The following is a 13,317-nucleotide window of genomic DNA, read 5'->3' as shown; positions in this document are numbered from 1 at the left end:
ACAGCTATTCAAAGGCTGTTTTCTTGTATTTGTGTCAGTGTTGATAGTATACTTGCACATAAACCACTACTGGACACTGATGTGTCACTCCATACCCTGCCACCACTGGTCGTTTAATGACTAAAGATGAATAAAAATACTTATGAAAAAATCCTGATTGAGGTTGTCATAATTCATGCATGCCAGGATTAAAGACAAAAGTCAATATGTGGGCAGTCTTTTAATGCTGTGTTTGTCTGAGTAAAGGGTGAATGTTTACTATAGCAGGCATCTGTTACTGTTAAAGTAACTGTAATAGCAGTGCTTTGAAGAAAGACTGCCTTAGGATGTTAAAGAGGTGTTGGTGGTGGCATAAGTTACAGAAAACTCAGACCTTTATTAGTCTGTTACTGATTTAGATGAACTAAAGGGCCAGATGAATCACTGAGGTCCTGTATCAGGTCTTTTCTGCATCTTTTCTTTACTGCTCACATTTACTAACTATATGATATTCAGACACTGTTCATCTCCTGCAAACAGTTTTTTAGGCTGCTTCTTTTTTTGTCCTCCATTGGTCCAGTTTCGCTCTGCGTCATTGCAAAATCCTATTTTATGTCTATGAAACTGTTACATTTGGAATTTTTAGTAGAATAAAATATTGTCTAAGAATATTAATATAATATTAATTCATCCCTTCAGTCAGGTGGCTCGTTATGCTTGAATGATTCATAGATCAGTGTTAAGTGGTTAAAAAAAAAGAAAAGAAAAAGAAAAAGAGCATCTGACTGAAAATGGTCAGGTAAAAGGACTGGACTGAAAATAAATGGAAAATCAGCAGGTGTCCAAAGAAACACTTTGAAAGCCATTTTTCAGAAGACCACTTTAACAAATTCTAAGAAAGTAAATTGGAAGTAAAATATAAAGAAATGAGGGATGACTCAAGAGTTTTGCATAGTATCCATCTTTTATATACAGTTGGTAGATGTAGGCAGGAGTGGGCTCAGACCAGCCAAATGGTGGCTTGTTTCCATTCATCCGGTGGAAAAAAAATAACAGAGGAAACATGAAACACTGACTGACTGATTGGATCAGCGGATTGCAGCACGCCTCCAGAGTTTCTCAGTGCCCACCTTCAGAAATGCAAACAGAGAGGGGAGGAAACAGAACTGTGTATGTGTGTGGACAAACACACACGTTCTGACGTGTAGATGAGTCATTATGTTGCTTGTGTTGTTTTTGTTCTTTGCCATAAAGAGTTCATTTCTTTCTAGGTTTTCTTTACCTCTTACCTCTGTAGCTAACACCTTTACCGTCAGATAAATCATTACTGATTGAATGTTGTGTTAGATCTTTGCTGGGAGAGAAGTTGTTGCTGAGTGTGGATTAAAGTTTACATTAAATGTGCTTAGTGATTATTTTCAGTTTGTTTTACTGCAGGTTAAGATTTTTTGAGCAGATGTTCATTCCTACAATGCGTGCTCTTCTACAGCCTGTTGAAACGACTTCTGCCCACATGTTCTGTTTTCATTTCCTCACAGCTCGTCTGACTGTGAGTCCCAGCAGCTCTCAGTTCTTTAAAGGAGACTTTGTGTCTCTGAGCTGTGAGGAGGACGACAGCTCTGCTGGATGGACTCTGAGGAGAAACACAAGCAAACAACAGAGGACTCAGTGTGGAGATGGGTGGGGAGAAGGTGCTGGTTCTTCCTGTAACATCAGCTACATCTTCAAACCATTGGACAGTGGAGTTTACTGGTGTGAGTCCAGAGAGGGTCCCATCAGTAACATGGTTAACCTGACAGTCACTGGTAAGCTGAGTGTGTGGAGTTAGTGTTGATGAAGCTGTGTGTAAATGGATGAAATGCTGTAGTTTGTCTCTGTGTTGAGGTGGATCAGTGATCCTGCAGAGTCCTGTCCTCCCTGTGATGGAGGGAGATGACGTCACTCTGCTCTGTAAAACAAAGACCACTCCCTCCAACCTCCCAGCTGCTTTCTATAAAGATGGCTCCCTCATCAGGAAGCAGCCTACAGGTCACATGACCATCCAGCATGTTTCCAGGTCTGATGAAGGCCTCTACAAGTGTGACATCAGCGGTCATGGAGAGTCTCCATCCAGCTGGATCACTGTCACAGGTGACACACTCACCTGTCTGTGTTTCTGCAGCTTTCAACATTCACAATGTGACGACAACTTAATGACTGTGTTTGCTTTATTTTAGACAAACACACCACCACACCTCCACCTACATCCACACCTCCCCCTACATACACACTTCCACCTACATCTGGACTTTCACTTACATCGTCCTCTGCATCATTCGTCCCTGGTCTTCTTCCTGTCTTGCTGACTGTTGCATCAGCCTGTACTGCGATGCTGAGATGACACGATTACAGGAAACTCAAAGGTGAGATTCAGACTTCCAGATTTTACGTCGTTTTAAACTTTATATTTACCACAGTTCAAAATTTTCTTCAATATTTAATTTCTTAAATAATTTTTAAAAAATTGTGGTTTGTTTCAGATAAACAAGAAGGAGCTGGATGAGACAACATCACCAGTGTCATCATGCATTTTCACCGTCTATGAGGACATTTTTATCAATGACATTATTATTACTGTTTCTCTCGATTGCAGAGACTCGTTTCTTAAAATGATGTCTCCTAAAACTTTCTACACAAGTTCACAACTACACAGCCACTTACAACAAAACCTCCATTTACCAGGTTAAAAGCAAACTTTGCCTAAATATATCACATAAAGCCCTCAAAGCACACTGGAGTTCCCCACCCCTGCTCTATGGCTGTTTTCTGCAGGGGTGGGGAACTCCAGGGCTCGAGGACCAGTGTCCTGCACGTTTTAGATGTGTCCTTGATCCAACACAGTCTTTAAGTTCTCCACAGGCCTAGTAATGAACTAATCCTTTGAATCAGGTGTGTTAACCCAGGGTGAGATCCAAAACCTGCAAGACATCAGCCCTCGACTCCTGGAGTTCGACGCCTGTGCTTTTCTGTGTGCAAAACCAACACCATGGGGATCCCCCACCCTCAGCTCTCAGGTTTATTCCAGTGTTTCATTTTTTCCAGGGCAAATCTGTTTCACCAAGATCAAAGTTAATCTTCATAAACTGAAAATTCAGATGAATTAAATCTCACATAAACATATTTTAATCCATCCATCCATTCTCTTCCACTCATCCTTGTCAGGATTGTAAGGATGGCTGCAGCCTATCCCAGCCACCAGGGTGGGAGGCGGGGTACACCCTTGCCAGTCTGTCACAATGCCAACACAGAGACAGACAACTATTTACACCTATGGGTAATTTAGATTCACCAGTTGACCTAACTCCACTAACTGCATGTCTTTAGACCAGGGGAGGGCGCTAGAGTGCCCAGAGAGAACCCACACAGACACATGCAAACTCCACACAGAGAGGCCGTGGCATGGTGGTGAAGTTAAATGCACGACCTTCCTTCTGTGAGGCAACAGTGCTAACCACCACATATTTAACCTGCGAGGAAAGTGAGAGCATTTTCACATCACAGCAGAAACATCTGGACCTGCATCCTGATGCTGTTCGTGGATATCCTGAAGACCGATAACGAGGCTCCTCCAGAAAAGTTCAAATAATTTGCTTCAATATCGAGTCATCTGTATATTAAACACCAGCTGTTTGTGTCACATGTTTGGAAGTATACTAGAATAAAAAAGAACATTTAAACATTTGATAAGTGTGTTTTTGTTCAATAAGCAGTGACAGCTGTGTATACTGCACCCTTGCTGTATGATGCATGTGAGAGACACCTGCTCCTCAGACTTGTGTCTGATTAATCAGTATCATTATTTTCAATAATAATATGTTAATAGTGATTACTGAGAAAATTTTGGACAGCACACACAGCTGTTTGAACTCTAATATAGTGAAGGTAGCATGGTCACTCATGTTGGGTGAACATTTATTTATTTCACAATTCCAAATCACGTCTCAGTCTCATTGTGTTGGTTTTAAGTGTGATTTTGTTGCTTGCAGATGTCTTATAGGAAGAGCGTTTAACTTCCATAACAACTGCTCCCAGTGATCTAATCCAGTGTTCACACAGGTGAAGAAGTGCTTCCTCTCTGCTTTGTAAAATCTCTCTTTAAGTAACAGGAGTCACTCCCTCCCTTCATTAAGGAGACAGCTGAGTGAAAACTTGCTTTAAGACAGACTGCAGCCACTTCTGTCTGCCGCTGTCATTCATCAATTCCCTCACATGCATTTTGGCTCTGATTTCTGGCTCTGCAGGTGATTGAAGCAGTGAATCCATGCATCTGTGTTTATCCATTTTTTCCCATGACCTAGGATGCAAGGGCAGCATCCTAAGCAGAGAAGCCCAGACCTCCCTCTGCCCGGCCACCTCCTCCAGCTTGTCGGGGGGAACATCAAGGTGTTCCCAGGCCAGCCAAGAGATATAATCTCTCCAACGTGTCCTGGGTCTGTCCAGGGACCTTCTCCCAGCACGTTTAATATATTATATTATATATCAGAGATCAAGCGTGTTTCAGACTACAAGCCCTGTAAGAAGTAGGTTTTTAACTGCGTTCAGGTTCAGTTCCAGGCAGGAAATGTTTGAGGATATTCAAGTTGAAGTGTTTTACTCCACCTCCAAAGTTTCTCACTGGACGTTCATATTAAATATTTTCAGTGTTTCAGATGCTGAGGTTAGTGTATATATGAGTAATCCCCATGAAACTAACCCTGTGAACACTCAGTGGTCTCTCCTCTTTCATCTGAATGATGTCAGGAAATTCATCTCAGGTCTGCTGTCTCTGCACTTCTTCCCCTTTTATGCGTTTTAACCTACATTGTTCTGTATAATGTATTCACACGCAGAGACTAGCATTACATAACTTAATGTATGCACTCAAACATCCCCTCTCTGCCCCCTGCTGGTAACATCTCCAACCTTTCACTGCAATTGATCATATTGACTATAGCAGCATTTTTTATACTTATATTTGTAATATTTTGACACCAACAGCAGCTGACCAGCTTTTTTGTGCAAATGTTTATTGTTACACTGACTGCTCTTCAACACCTCGTAATAATCATCTATACTAATCGTTGTTCTACATCTGCCTACATGTTCTAATGTTTGATTTCAGCCCTTACAGCTCGTCTGAATGTCAATTGAATGTCAGCTCTCGGGTTGACAGTCAATGAATATATTTTCATCTGTATTCGAAACAAGAGCCATCTGTACAGGTTTTGGAAAACTATTTAAAAAACTTTTGATATGTGTGTTTTTGTTCAGTGAGAGAGTTGTCCTAAACATTTAAAAGTGATCTACTGAAAAGACCTGACTCTGACTAATCTGTTGTCTTTATTTCTGTATGTTGGTGTGTTGGTGTTTACTATGGAGTGAAATTAGTCTCCATTTTGCACATTTGAACATCTTATTTTATGTTTATGGATCATATGATACACATTTCTAACGTTTTTGAGACTAATGTTTGAGGATATCCAAGGTTAAGTGGTTTTACTCTCCAGTATATTTGTGGTTCTCTGTGTGTTTGTGCCCCGATTCACCAGTGGTGATCCATAAACACTGCATTAGGGTAAAAAAAGAGGAGGTGGTAGTGGCACAAACTGCAGGTTAGTCAGACCCCGGGGTGTCTCTTTGTTCTTAATTTTCTCCTCTTTCTTCGCTTTTTCTTCTTCTTTTAACAGTTAAGTTTAGAAAATAAGTTTTTGCTATTTTTTCTTTTAAATGCTTCCCAGCAGTGAATCTGCTCAGTGAGACAACACAAGTTGGGACAGAGCCATCTCACTGATGTTATAACCTACAGGGCAGGGCTTAGATAACAAAGCGCACCGTGTGCATGAATGAGCACCAATAGCTGCTTTGAAAAAATGCAACCCTTTGAGATCTACTAGTCTGTAGCAGCGACTGCTGTTTGCTCTGCTGTCTGCTGGGGGGGGAAGTATCAGAGTCAGAGAAGCCAGCTGGATCAGCAAAGGGATCAAAAGGTTCGAAGCGACATTGGTCACAATTTAGAGGCGTTTGAGTCATTGAGGGTCAGAGGTCACTAAACTGAAGTGGACAACCGATCCCACCCGCTCCACTCCACACTGCGGAGGCAGCAGAGCTTCTTCTCCCTCAGACTGATTTCACCTCGCTACCATAAAGAACACCTTCCTACCATTCTCTATGAAGCTGCATAACAACTCTTCATTCTGTGACAAGTGACACCTGCCACACACCTGCCAGCCATAATGTCCCAACCTTATCTGTGTTTTACTATTATATCAAACTATTTACCATATTGTATTATATTATTGTATCCATGCAGCTGTTTTTCTTAGATTTAATGTATACATATTATTCTAATTTTACACAATGTTAAAGTTACTTTTACTTAATGTTTTATTAAATCCCTGCATAGGACAGTATAAGACCCTCAGCAGGCACCTGTGGCACCTACCTAGCTATTGATCTATCTTGACAGCTCACAGATAAAAAGTTATTTCAGACGCTGATGCTCAGGCCATTCAAAGGTGAACTGTTTCTTAGACAATGTTTTTAGTTTATGCTCAGCCAATTGAGAAATCCCTCCATTTCCAGTCAGACGTCAGGCTTGTCTGACTGGATAAACAGCTCAAAGCCCGTCTCCCGTTTCTCACTGTGAGAGATGTAAACACACGGAGGAGGAAACACACGGCTGCGGGGACATCTTCAGCTCATAGCAAAACAAGCAAAATGCACACACAGTAAAAAAACACTCACACTGACGTACAGATGAGACCATATGTTGCTGATGTTTTTGGTCTCTTCCATGAACTACATTTTTTGTAGGTCTGGTTTAGCTTTTCCATTAAAAGTCTTATTGTGTTGAATTTATATTATTGGTGTTTACTTTTATGGTACAACGGCAACGGAAACAAGCAAATATGCTTTTTAAATGTGCTTTGACTCTACAAACACACTGTAAATATCAGTACAACAGCCTTGATTATATGGACACATGGCTCGTTTGAATGAAATAAACTTTACTGATATACAGAGCTTGTTCTCATTTTTTTCTATTCTTTTTTTTAAAATATCATATTTCTGATGTTTTATATCTGTTCTCAGTGTTTACAATATAAGTCCTAATAATTGTGTAGTATTATCAGATGTTTGTGCTATGCTACTATATTATATCTCATGTTCCTTATATCTTATTTCACATTCCTTATGTTTTATATGACACATTTCAAAAGTCTTATGTCAATAAAAGATAAGGGAACTGTTGGAACATCGAGCAGCTTTATTTTGACATCCTGTGATATTCCTGCTTTATGCTCTGTGTCGTGCTGTGACGGTGCATGTGTGCTCTGTTTTGAGGCCAGAGATGTTAATCTAGTTAAATAATCACACTGGTCACAAGGATCTTTACATTTATTTACTTTTGAATAAGCGTGTGATCTCTTTGTCTGCTTCTGGTCTCGATTCTGAGAACCACAAACCCTTCCTTTAAATGACGCTGCCTCCTTGTATAAACACTTGTCAGTGTCGAATGTAAAGCTGGTTTCCTTCTGCAGTCACTCTGCACTCGTCATTCATGGATTCTTTCAGATTCCTCCTGATTTTGATTCTGATTTGTGGTGAGTAAAGCACTAAAACGACAAAAGTTTATAAGGAAGTGATGGACGTTTTTTTTAAAATATGTAATATAATTGGTTTGTGGCACATATCAGAGAGCCTGCATGTTTTTGTTTGTGTAATTCCTATGATTGGTTAGTTTTTAGCTGCATGTATTATTGTAGGGTCTACCTTACAATATAAAGCACCTTGAGGCGACTGTTGTTGTGATTTGGCGCTGTATAAATAAAGTTTAATTCAGGAGATGATGGTGATCTCTGTGAAGTCCGTGGCCTGACTGATGGTGTTGAGGATACAGAGATAATGGTCTATCATAAAGGAAGGTAATTAATGGATTGGTGTAGGTGACCTAAATAAGTTTCAGTGTTTGACTTTTATCTCTCACAGGTTAGTAAAGATGGTGTTAACAGTGTAAAGGCGAGTTGGGAGAGACAGACCCGTCTCGCTGATGTTTGTCAGGGAACAGACAACAAACTAATCCATGTGCATACATGAGCCTCACCAGCTGCTTCCACAGACACGAAATGAGGATGAGAACAGGTTGTTCACAAGTTTAGTCTAAACCTGTGAGCTCTCGACAGCAGCGGGCTTTTTGTTGTTGTTGTTCATTCAGTGGAAAAAATATAGCACAGAAACCATTAGCTGTGTTTCTGATGTGTAACAACAACAAACTCTCTCCCTGCCCACCGTGTTAGGCCCACCACGGGTGAAAACACTCACAGAGGAGGAAACAGAGCGCTGTTTGTGTGTTTGTGCCTGCGGTCAATTTCTTCAACTATGAGCTTAGAGCAAGACAAATAAAACATACACGCACACGGTTGTGCTGCATACAACCTGCTACTACATGTAGAGGAGTCCATATGTTTCCATTCGCCACCATAAAGTCTAAACTGTGCAGCTCCGGTTTACCTGTTGTGTCTCTCCTTTAGTTAACATTTTTACTTGTGTTGATAGATCAGTACTTCTGCATTTTACTTTTATTTTCTTTATTTTGCATCTTTTCTAACTGGTCGCACTGAAAAATATAAGGTTGAGGTGTTTTGTGCATATGCAGAGGAGGGATAATGGATATACAGGACAAAGAATCATAAATATGGAGCTGCCAGGCAGGAGGAAAAGAGGAAGACCACAGAAAAGACTGATGGGTGGAGGGAAGGAGGACAAGCAGAGGGTTTCAGAGGGAGGATGTTAGGGATAGCTGTATAGACAAGTACAGAGAGCAGCAGAAAGAAGTAGTCTTTTTGTTTTAGTGGAGGGGGGGGAGGGGGGGGTTAGTGCTGCTTTAGTGCTGTGCTTTTACCACACTGACAGCACTGCAGCAAATTACAACCAATCTATTTCTAAGATTTGCAAGTGTAGTCCTGTGGTTTGATACAGACTCATGTTGGTGTATGAACTGAGATAAATCATCTTTTGTATTAATATGGCGCCAAATCACAACAGCAGTTGCCCCAAGAGGCTTCGTGTTGTAGGATACAGACCCTACAGTGTTAGAAGAAAAAACCCAACAGTCAGACGATCCCCTCTGAACAAGCACTTGGCGATAGTGGGAAGGAAAAACTCCCTTTTAACAGGAAAAAGCTTCAGACTGAACCAGGCTCCGGGTGGAGCAGCCATCTGCTGCCACAGGTTAGAGGTGAAGGAATGGAAATAAATGGGCAGACGTGTATAAACAGATAGTGATTACACATCACATGGGTTACAGATTTAATTTCATTGTGAATATTTTCTTCATGAATCCTCTTCAAACCATCATGTGAGAAACTTGCATGTTAGTCTGCTCTTTTATTCTCCGGGCTTCATCTCACCTAAGTTGCACAAGTGTCTCACTTATGTGAGAAGACTGATTAAAAAAAAAAGGCCAGATGGTTTTTGGTATCAAAATGCTTCATCTCACCTAAGTTGCACAAGTGTCTCACTTATGTGAGAAGACTGATTAAAAAAAAAAGGCCAGATGGTTTTTGGTATCAAAATGATTCCATGTTTTTCACTTTAGCCCTCACAGCTCGTCTGACTGTGAGTCCCAGCAGCTTCCAGCTGTTCGAAGGAGACTTTGTGTCTCTGAGCTGCGTGGAGGACGACAGCTCTGCTGGATGGACTCGGAGGAGAAACACTAGTAAAAAGCGAATGACTCCGTGTGGCGATGGGTGGGGGCAAGCAACTGCTTCTGCCTGCAAGATCACCTATATCTTAACACAGGACAGTGGAGATTACTGGTGCGAGTTCAGAGAGGGAGAAACCAGCAGCACCCTCACCCTGAGAGTCACTGGTAAGTTGAGTGTGTGGAGTAAAGCTTCTTTTATGGTCAAGAATGTTCACTGTTCGCTCCAATTCAGGGATGGCCTGTCTCCCTGCAATGAGCTCTGTTGCCAGATGGAGGCAGTATACCAAAGTATAATAGGTCTGTGGGCCAGTCTTGCTTGTATTGATGGTCTGTCAGCCAGCCACGGGGAAGACCGTCGTTCAAACACAGAAAGAGCTAAAGTGAAAAAAAGGGTTAAAAATAATGAAAAGTGTTGACTGTGACCGCTGTCTGTGTTTTTCATACTTTTTTTTTTTCATTTTTTCCCCATCCTCCTGTTCTGATTCGATCCTCGCTCTATTCCGGCCCACATTCAACTGCTCACATAATCTGCATACAGTGATTTCCAGTCAGGATCTTGAAGTACTGCACTGGAACGCACCTGGGATGGGACCGTAAAACCAACATTACTGTTCATGAAGCTATGTGTAAATGGATGAAATGTTGTAGTTCTTTGCCTGAAGGGAGGAAGCATGTAATTGATTCTGTTTGCTTGTCTGTATGTTTGCTAGCAGTCTAGTGTCCAAAGATTTCAGGATGCCTTTCAAATTGGTAGATAAAAATGGTAGATACCAATAACAGCTCGAGCTGATTTAATTTTGTGGAAATCATCAAAAAATGCATATTACCCACAATTGTTTATGGATCTTCGCCAAACTTGTGAACAACATACTAGGCTGTACTTAGCCTGACTAAGCACTTGAACTTGACCTCCATTTCTAAGACCCAGGGTCAAAGCTGACCTTCACAAAAAAATAAATAACCCATATAGAGCAATATATCATGTGAAAGGGCACAAGAGCATTTTTTAACCTCTTTTCTTAATTGAAAACTCAACTTTTTAGAGCTTATAGAAACCAAATGCTTCAGACAATTCTGCCTAGCCAATCATATTGGTAAAAGATAAGATATTGGTAAAAGACCTTGAAATATATATATATATATAAATATATATATATATATATATACATACATACATATATATATATATTATATATATATATAAAGTCATTTGGGCAGGTAGATAATTCCGTTCTTATAAAAAGCAAGCTGACGTCAGCATGTTGTAGTAAAGACATCATCAAACAAATTTCCTTGTCCTTTGGACAGTGGAGTTTACTGGTGTGAGTCCAGAGAGGGTCCCATCAGTAACATGGTTAACCTGACAGTCACTGGTAAGCTGAGTGTGTGGAGTTAGTGTTGATGAAGCTGTGTGTAAATGGATGAAATGCTGTAGTTTGTCTCTGTGTTGAGGTGGATCAGTGATCCTGCAGAGTCCTGTCCTCCCTGTGATGGAGGGAGATGACGTCACTCTGCTCTGTAAAACAAAGACCACTCCCTCCAACCTCCCAGCTGCTTTCTATAAAGATGGCTCCCTCATCAGGAAGCAGCCTACAGGTCACATGACCATCCAGCATGTTTCCAGGTCTGATGAAGGCCTCTACAAGTGTGACATCAGCGGTCATGGAGAGTCTCCATCCAGCTGGATCACTGTCACAGGTGACACACTCACCTGTCTGTGTTTCTGCAGCTTTCAACATTCACAATGTGACGACAACTTAATGACTGTGTTTGCTTTATTTTAGAGAAACACACCACCACACCTTCTGGAGCCTCCATTCTTCTCACCGTGTTGTTGACTGTTGCATCAGTCTGTGTTGTGGTTTTATCATTAGTTGTATGGAACCAGCTTACCAGAAGAAGCTGGAGAAGATGACATCACCAGTTTCCTTAAGTATGACTTCAGTAAATCAGGACATTTTTGAAAAACACAATATAGTTTTTAAATGTTGACACTATAACTGCATATTTAAAAAGTAAAAATGTGGAGACTTTTACAAAAGGACAAAAAGGAGACGGAGAAAAGTGCAAACATGACACTGAGGACAACAAGCTCATCTTCTTTGTGGTTTAGTGTTTGTTTTGTCATTTACGGGTTGAAATGTGATAAGAGAAGACCATTAGCTTATTGTTTGCTGGATTTTAAAGTTTCTATCTTTATGTCTGTATGCACAGCTGCATGTTTGTTTTTTTTCTTAACCACATTTAGAGTGTGTAATGTTTTCAAGTTGCTAAGGCTCAACCTCCTCTGTGTTTTTGCTCAGATACAGCAGATATCTTTAGTATTCTGTTCATTTCTTTAGTTGAGCAGCACCACTTCCCTTCATTTATCCATTTTTTTGTAAACTTTTTTAAAAATTGTTCTTAACTTTTTCATCTCTTCATCAGTGGTAAGTTCCTCTTTCCTCACATACTGGTGTGAGTGCACAAAGCTCCTGCAGTGCAGAAGCCCCGCCTACCTGCTTTCTAACTCTTTCAACCAATCAGAAGAAAGTTATGCTGAAGAGGGAGGCGTTAAACAGCTCATTTCAGATAGATTCTATCTGATAAGGGATACACCAAGGGGCTTCTCATTTTGAACTGCATGCAAAGCTACTCTGGTATAAGTAGCTCTGGCACAATATGAGTACTCGCGTGAAATGACCAAAACATTTCCACTTTAAAAGAAGTGCAAATGTTAGTGTAGAAAAGCACAACCACTCGCATACTTGTCAGATGACCTTTCTGTTGATTTACTCTCATGTTCCTGTGTGTGTCCACAGAAACGTATGTTGTTCATCACTGTTTGTTGAGATTAAGATTGTGTAGCTATTTTGCAGGCTGAAGCAGATAGTGTATTTTTCCATGCTAACACAGTTTATGGCTGTTTTTAATTCAGTTTGCCCTTTGACATTTACACTGTTCAGTTTATGGTGTACAGTACAAAGCTGCACTACTTCCTTCAGATAAACTGTAAAATTAAAAAAAACCTGTTTCATTTTTTTATTGATGTGCTGATACTAGTGTTTTATTAATAATAAATAATACTAACTGTGAATAGAAAGCATGTGTCGGTGTCAGTACGCCACTGACTGAACACTTGAGTTTTTGTTTTTTTTGTTTTTTTAACTAGTAGAGTGCACACAGTTTCCTTTTTTAATTTAAGGAATTACATTCTGAAAATAGTAATAAATAATGAGACACTGTAAAAAAAGCTAAAACATGAATCCTTTACCCAACTTAAACAATTTGATTAATACATTTGCTTTTTATCATGAGTCACATTTTCTATCTATTTTTTATTTCCAATTTTTTATGATGGTTTTCTTTTTTTATATCTACATCTGGAAATATTTTAGTTTTGTATAATTTTTCACTCCTAAAACTCCTAAATTCATCTTGTTGGTGGGCTGGTTCTGCTCCCCAGGCCTCGTGTTTGACACCACTGCTTTAAACTGTAACTGCAGATCTTGTTTGAGCTTCATGATTGACTCCACGTCACTTTCTTAGCCACACATTTCTTGGCAGACATGTTCATTTTCTTAGCTTAGAGCCAATCAAGTGTGGGCCACTGTCAGTATGATGGAAGGTCACAG

General features: G+C 40.2%; 1 long non-coding RNA gene across 1 annotated transcript; it reads left to right on the top strand.

The window, feature by feature from the left end:
- Window positions 1-2,066: 2,066 nt before the first annotated feature.
- LOC121812925 lies at window positions 2,067-3,678 on the top strand. The gene is made up of 3 exons (XR_006053418.1): window positions 2,067-2,109; window positions 2,196-2,381; window positions 2,499-3,678. It is a non-coding gene; the product is annotated as an uncharacterized LOC121812925 (long non-coding RNA).
- Window positions 3,679-13,317: the final 9,639 nt, after the last annotated feature.

This window comes from Haplochromis burtoni, unplaced genomic scaffold, assembly GCF_018398535.1.
Source record: "Haplochromis burtoni strain Fernald_Lab_line unplaced genomic scaffold, NCSU_Asbu1 Contig_939, whole genome shotgun sequence".
NCBI lineage: Eukaryota > Metazoa > Chordata > Actinopteri > Cichliformes > Cichlidae > Haplochromis > Haplochromis burtoni.
The sequence above is the reverse complement of the archived record's forward strand: the minus strand, read 5'-3'. Positions and strand labels throughout refer to the sequence as shown.